Consider the following 8060-nt stretch of genomic DNA (forward strand, 5'->3'; position numbering starts at 1 on the left):
TTCTGAATTCCATTTCCTCATCAAGATCTTGATCAAATAGCTGTAGGGTAAAGGTGGTGAATTATCCAGAATTTCAGTAGTAACACTATGTCAATGTTTAGGAAGTGACCTCATTAGATGATACATACTTTCCACCTCACATATAGGCTGTCCCAAATGTATAACTTTTTGACGCGTTGCTTCAACATATTTTATGTTGTACTAGGTTATGTTGTAGATCCATTTCATAATTTCTATAAGCACATAATTTTTCAACACGTTCCACAGCCTATGATCTACTAGCTTCCCCTCTAAAGAGGCTAAAAACGTACGTTGATCCAACCATATCTAATCAAGTAAAAGATTAGAAAACTAGTCACAATAGATCGCATAACCTAATCAAGATCTACACCACTCATGAATGTATAGAAAATAATGGTATATCAAACACTTTCAGAGTATTTTTCATTTAAAAAAAGGAGAGCACTAAAAAAATAACTCCCATTAGGCAAATACTACTTAACTAATATTCTTAATTTTTATAAAACTTTTCAAAATTTAATCAAGTCCCCAAAAATATATTTTTAATGTTTTTATAAATTTATTTCAATAATAAAGTAAAAATATATTTTTGATTGTCTGAAAATTGTTTTAATTGCATAAAAAGAATCAAGAATATTTGAGGGACGAATTTGCAATCTTTTAGATTGAATTAGCATAATCAACTTCCAAAAAAAAAATTTTGGGACCAACATACAACTTTTCAAATTGGTATTGGAATGAACAACATCAAAAAATAGTTTTGGGACCAGCATGCAATTTTTCAAATTGCATTTGTATTCAGAATAATCAACATTCAAAATGTTGGGACTAACATTCAATTTTCCAAGTTGCATTTGCAATATTTGAGGGACCAACATGCAATTTTTCAACATTACATTTGAAATAATCAACATTCAAAAGTGTGGGGATCAATATGCAATTTTTCAAATTACATTTGGAATAATTAACATTCAAAAGTATAGGGACCAATATGCAATTTTTCAAATTACATTTGGAATAATTAACATTCAAAAGTATAGGGACCAATATGCAATTTTTCAAATTACATTTGGAATAATTAACATTCAAAAGTATAGGGACCAATATGCAATTTTTCAAATTACATTTGAAATAATTAACATTCAAAAGTGTGGGGACCAACATGCCTTTTTTCAAATTGTATTTGGAATAATCAATATTCAAAAGTGTGGGGATCAACATGCAATTTAAATGGAAAATTTATCATCTCCACGTGTGACACATTTTTTTTTTTGGATTATTTTTCAACGTTTTAAAAATGGTAGATTTTTCAAATTTCATCCAAAACTTTGGGAGGTCATAACTTCTTAAATTCAAGGCCCAAATTTATGTTCTTTATATTGTTGGAAAGATCTTAAGAAGATCCATCTAACCATATCAAATGGGCAATGTGAAAGTTATCGTACAAGAAGTTATCATGCGATGAAGTTTTAATTTTCTCAATTAGGGTTCGATTTTTCTTCCAAAATATGAAACCAAATAAAGTGAAATTTTTCTGATATGTTATCCATAATATCATTAACAAACAGTATAAATTTCAAGAAAACAACATACATGCATTTTAACTATTTCTACCCATTTTCAGCATGAATTTAAGCAAGAAAACAGCGTGCTTAGGCTCTGACATCAATGTAAAATGTGTTTGCATGCTTATAACCGAGTTTAAAGTATTTAAACTAACTTGAAATCCCAAGAAAACAAGATGTTAAATTACTTGCCTTCTTATTGCTTGTTAGCTCACCAAGAATCCTCTTCTGATAAAAAACTCGATTAATATGAAAAGAGTTTAATGTCCACAATTCAAGAACCTAATTTGATATGATATACGTCCAAAATCAATCCTTTCCTCTCATGTATTTTCCTTCTCCTCACTATACTCAAATTTTGATTGTGTTTACTTTCCATAATCATTGAATAATGGAAATCATGTGAGTTATTGATGATGGGGAGGTTAATTTTCAAATTCAAAAGCTCAATTCCTCCCTCCACTTGTTTTCATGCAATTTGGGTCAGGTCTGTCCACATTGGCGACTCGTTTTCTTCCAACATGTACCAACAAAAATAAAATATTTAAGGCATGCATTTTCTACAAATACACAGACACAAAGCACCATGTGACCCTAGTAATGAAATTAATTTTGGACATATTGGTTTCACAATAAATATAAAAATTAAAAAAGCAGCACAAACAACTTAAAATCATTTATAAATTTGATTAGGACCACTTAATCAATTTAAGCCTTGCATGGAGCTAGAATCTCATCTGTTGACCCCAAAAAGTGCGCCAATAGATGCTGGTCCCACCCGCGCTTGAGTGGATGAATTTCCAACACGTTAAGACACGTGGACGGTCTAAAACGAGCGGTGCAAAGGGCGTGGAAGTAGCCCAACGATGCAGGACAGTGACGTTCGGAATCCGGCGGGTTGTTCGTAATCCGATTGTACAATAATTACTAATCGGTGTTCATAAATGTATATGTAAATGTGTATAAACTCGATTTGTATATTGCAAGTAAAATGAGAGAGAGTTGAGTAAATGTAGTTCTTTGTATTGATTCTTGCATTAGCCTTTTGATATTACACAAGGAAGTATTTATAGTAGTACATATGAAATGGGAGCCCTTGGATGAAGTAGCACATGGCCTCATCTCTTTAGTTCAAACATCTTTTCCTAGGTATAGGGCTTGACTTGCTAGCTTACAGTACATTTATTGCTTGTGCAGGGCCTCCATGCTAGTGACAAGACTTGACCTTTATGCTTATGACAAACGTTCCATCAATCATTCGAATAAGATCTGTGCAGGCGTTCTCTTGGGAGAAGTGACCATGGAGGATGTTTCTTGTGGTTCAGAGGCTCGCGCATCAGCTTCGGGACTTCGACCATTTGTCATGATACTTCCACTTGAGGGCCTCAACTCCTCTTAACAGGTTCCAGCAGCTTGGCTTCGGTTCGTAGGCCTCGGTCAATGGGCCTCGGACAAAAAGGAGCCTCGACAGATGGATTTCGCTCGAAGCAGTTCGGATGTAGACCACCTCGGCATTGTGTGCCACCTCGGCAAGAATGCCACGTGGATCGCCATGAGTGGGCCATTGTCCCAGGTAGGTTGGCCAGGTGTGACAACACGCAACAATAGTCCCCCAAGTCCAAGTATATTCATTTATGTAATGCGTGGACTTTAATGGAATAAAAATTGAAAGAATTTTTGAACCCCAAATAATAGTCCCCCAAGTCCAAGTATAGATATTTATATCATGGTTGGAGTTAGAGAAGTGTTGCTGTGGGTGAGCGATGAAGTGGGTGAGCGAGGTGTTGAATTTTTGAAGATGAAGCCGAAGTGGTTGAGGAACCGAACTTGCTAGGCTTGTTACTGAATGATGAGGAGGAAGCCGAGGTGGTTGAGGAACCGAACCTGCGAGGCTTGTTACTGAATGATGAGGAGGAAGTCGAGGTGGTTGAGGAACCGAACCTGCGAGGCTTGTTGCTGAATGATGAGGAGGAAGCCGAGGTGGTTGAGGAACCGAACCTGCGAGGTTTGTTGCTGAATGATGAGGAAAAAGTCGAGGTGGTTGAGGAACCGAACCTGTGAGGCTTGTTGGCTGAATGTAGAGATGAACCGAGGTCTAATGGTAATGATTGTGCCTTGATAGCTGAGCCAATGATTTGATGTCTTGTGCTTGTTTTCAAGTAAAAGTGGCTGAACCGTTACGACTTCCAAGGCGCTTGCTGCCGTCGTATTAAAAACGCAATTATGAGGGCAGCTAGTGCTTCTAGAAGCAGACGTGTTGGAAGAAGTGTGTGGGCGGCACGTATGAATCTGAGGCGTAGGATTGAAAAACCTTTTGATTTCAACGCCTCGGATTGGATCTGAAATTGAGGGCTCAGATTGAGTGAGATTCGATCTAACGGCCGGGTTTCGTCCTGGACCCCTATAAAAGGTGAGGAAATCTAATTTTTCAGGATTTTCAAACACTTGCACTCTGATATTCTCTTAAATCTTCAAATTTTTTCCGGCGTCGAGGTTGACTATAATTTCAATTTCCGGCCAATCTCCATTTGTGTCGAATTCCCTTAGGTATTTTTTGCAGAAAATAACATTTTACTGTCTTTTTATTAAAAAAATGGAGTCCACTTCGGGTAGGGAGCTAGTGATAGTGGCGTCTTTAGACTATGGGGTCGGTCAGATGGGGGAGTCCGAGGTGGATAGGTATGCCATGACCGAGGACCCTGTAGATTATACCCAAGAGTGAGGGGCATCTAGGGTACCTTTAAACATGACGTGGAAGAGGTTGGGGGAACTTAGGGAGAGGTATAGTGTACCCCACTCCATAGAAATGTTAGTCCCCGAGCCAAACGAGCGGGCCTGCTATCCGAGGCCCGGCTGCATGGCCGTCAGTGAATACCTGTTCAAGGCAGGTATGCGTCTACCTCTGCACCCCTTCTTCAGGGCGGTGCTTAGGAACTTTATGTTGTAGCCGACCCAGGTTCTGTCGAATGGGTGGAGCCAGCTGGTCGGCTCGTACTTCCTGTGAAAGGAAGTGTCACTTGGGGAGGACATGCCTCTCCATGTATTTATGACCCTGTTCCAGCCTCGGGTGATTGGGAAGGAGTCTAAGGGGTGGTACTACCTCACGCCTTGGGGGGCTCATGCATCTTTTGTGGTGGGACTTCCTTCCTCTATCAAGGGGTGAAAGGAGTCTTGGTTCTGGGTGCGAGGTAACTGGCAAGCAGTAGAGGGGGACAAAGCCCTTACTTGCACCGTGCCGATCCAGTACTACGAAGCTCGTGAGTCTCCCAGACCCTACTTGTTTTCTGAAGCCAAGGTTTGAATTTGTCTAACTGTTGGGACTTCCTTTGCACATAGTAATACGAGGTTCGAGCTCAGCCGCGAGGAGTTTGAGGTAATAGAGGATATCTACGGGAGGCCTCTAAAGCTTTGCCACTTCAACCACTTGATTGACAGGAGTCGTTATTTGCTGTACTTTGAGCTGATGGCATCCAGAGGTACGAAGCTCCCATAGTTACAATTTTCTTGTCCTTTTGTTCTGATACTGATGCTGACCTAATGTATTGTGCAGATAAATTCAAGAAGAGAGAGTACCCAGCTCCAGATATGGCTTCCATTCTGAAGGCCACTTCTACTGTGAAGGCGAGGCCTCTGAAGTCGGGCTCCAGTGGGGCGAAGTAAGTCCGAGGTAGGGTTGAACGCCTGTTCAAGGACTGTATTCCTCGGGCCTCGGAGGAGGCAACACCTCAGAGGCAGGAGAAATCGAAGGAGCCTCGGGAAAAGGAGAAGGTCCCTGAGGAGACAAAAAAGAAGAAGCTGGTGCATATCTCCAGCTCGGCTGGGAAATTCGGGACCTCTGTGTCCCATGAGGCAAAGCAAACTGGCTAGCCAAAGTTACTTACAGCCGCCTCAAAGGCCATCAAAATTGAGATGGTTAGAGAGGCAGAGGCCGAGGAGGCTAGAGCAGAGGCTGCTAGGCGCGCTTCGGAGGCTGTCGAGGAGGAGGCTGCGAAGCAAAAGCCGGTCTGTGAGAAGGGAAAGTCTCCGAGCTTCTTAGCTGGGAGGGAGGAGGCACTAGCCCCGGCCTTGGTGGAGGCTCTCCCTGAAGAGATCCGAAGCGCCACTGAGAACTTCTACAAGTTCTGGACAGAGAGGTGGCAGCTACACACCTCCACTTGTGATGCCACTGATCTGACAAGGGCATTGGTGAGCCAGAGCATCAGGATTTTCAGCCTCGCGCTTGAATGCAAGGAGGCCCTTAGTGAATTTCAAACAAGGACCCAGGCCTTGGAGGAGAAGATGGCCTCCCTCGCAGAGGAGCTGAAAGCTGCTAAGGCCGAGGCTGAGGAAGCCAAGGCCCAAAAAGTTGAAGAATCGACGAAGCTTGAGTCTGTACTGGCCCAGATCGAGGCCTTAAGAAAAGCAGTATACGAGTTACAGTGCGAGGTGGCCTCCTTAACAAAGAAGATGGATGTCTCCAATGAGCACCAAAAGGTGACTGCTGAGGCTCTAGAGAAGGCAAATCTCTCCTTGACAGGTGCTCAAGAGGCTTATAAGCATTTGGAGGGCCAAATGAAGTGGTACGTGGACGACGCCTCTCATGCACAGGAAGAGGCCCAAACTGCAGGGGAGGAGGCGGTGAAGGAATACATCGCCAACTTCCATACAACCGAGGAATATAAGAGCTTCAATGCATACTGGAGGAACTTTGCCTATGTCGAAGTGATAGAGCGGGCGGAGGAGCTGTATCCCAACTTGGATCTGACTCAACTCAGGTCTAAATTTGTGGATGAGGTTCCTCAGACCCCAGCTGAGGAGGTGCAGGGTAATGAGGCAGCTGATGCCGAAGCTCCAATTGCTGAGGCAGAGGAACCAACTACTGATGCCCAAGTTGCCGAAGCCCCTAGTGCTGAGATGCCTCCACCATCTAGCCAGGCTTAGACTAGGTTTTCCTTTTCAATACTTTGAATGTAATGGCCAGAGGCCCTCCTTTGTAATCCCTTTTGAATATTAATATAATATTTTTCTTCATTCATTGTTGTTCTTTATCCAAGTTTTTGTGCCTCGTTAAACAAACGAACTGGAAGTTGATAAGAGCACGAACTAAATAACTTTAACTTGGTACCTTGACTTCAATCAGTCAACTGTATGAGCCTCGGACTAAAATAAGCGAACATAACTTAAGGATCTGTATGGGCCTTGGATTTAAGCAAATGAACATAACCTAAGGAAATGAACTGTGTGAGCCTCGGACTTAAGAAAATGAACATAACTTAAGGAGATGAACTGTTGGAGCCTCAGACTGTAGCGGTGGTGGCTTCTTCCCTTGGCATTCAGCGAGGCCAAAGGGAGACATGTGCTAGCGCCTCGAAATTCAAGCGAAGTGACCCAGAGGTGGGTCCTGAGCCTTTCCTCCGAGGTGACGACACATTCCAGACATGGTGGATGGTACAGCCATGTTGAGACTTCTTCCCTTGGCGTTCAATAGGGCTAAAGGAAGACATGTGCTAGCGCCTCGAAGTTCAAGCGAGGTGGCCCAGAGGTGGGTCCCGAGCCTCTCCTCCGAGGTGACGACGCATCCCAGACATGGTGGATGGTGCAGCCATGTTGAGGCTTCTCCCCTTGGCGTTCAGCAAGGCCAAAGGGAAGGTATGTGCTAGAGCCTCGGAGTTCAAGCGAGGTGGCCCAGAGGTGGGTCCCGAGCCTCTCCTCCGAGGTGACGACGCATCCCAGACATGGTGGATGGTACAGCCATGTTGAGGCTTCTCCCCTTGGCGTTCAGCAAGGCCAAAGGGAAGGTATGTGCTAGAGCCTCGGAGTTCAAGCGAGGTGGCCCAGATGTGGCACTCGAGCCTCTCCTCCGAGGTGACGACGCAGTACGACACGTTGATTTAACCAATGCATTTTATTGAACCATAGAAATATTACAAAGGCTGGGAAAAGTCATCCAGCATGTTAGTACAATTTATTGATAATAGATCATGAGGTGCTCAATGTTCCATGGACGGGGTTGTGCCTTGCCGTCCATGTCTTCAATCCAGTAGGTGCCAGGTCGAACTTCCTCTCTGATTTTGTATGGGCCTTCCCAATTCGGGCCTAGGGAACCGGAACCAGGTTCTTTTGAACATAGGAAGACCCTTCCGAGTACAAGGTCGTTGATTCGGAATGACTTCTTCTTGACTTTGGAGTTGAAGTACCTTGTCATTTTTCTTTGATAGGTGCCGAGCTTTAGCTGGGAGTCATCCCTTCTCTCTTCAATGAAATCGAGGTCGAGCCTCCGAAGCTCATCGTTAGTTACTTCGCTGAAGTGCAGACATCGTGGAGATGAAAGTCCGACCTCCACGTGCTCATCGCCTCAGTCCCATATGCCATGAAAAAAGGGGTCTCCCCGATTGGGGTCCTGGTGGTGGTTCGGATCACCCAAAGTACTTGGGGTAACTCATCAACCCAAGCTCCTTTGGATACATCAAGCTTCCTTTTTAGGACGTGCTTGAT

The sequence above is a fragment of the Olea europaea genome, chromosome 16 (genome assembly GCF_002742605.1).
Source record: "Olea europaea var. sylvestris chromosome 16, O_europaea_v1, whole genome shotgun sequence".
Classification (NCBI taxonomy): Eukaryota; Viridiplantae; Streptophyta; class Magnoliopsida; order Lamiales; family Oleaceae; genus Olea; species Olea europaea.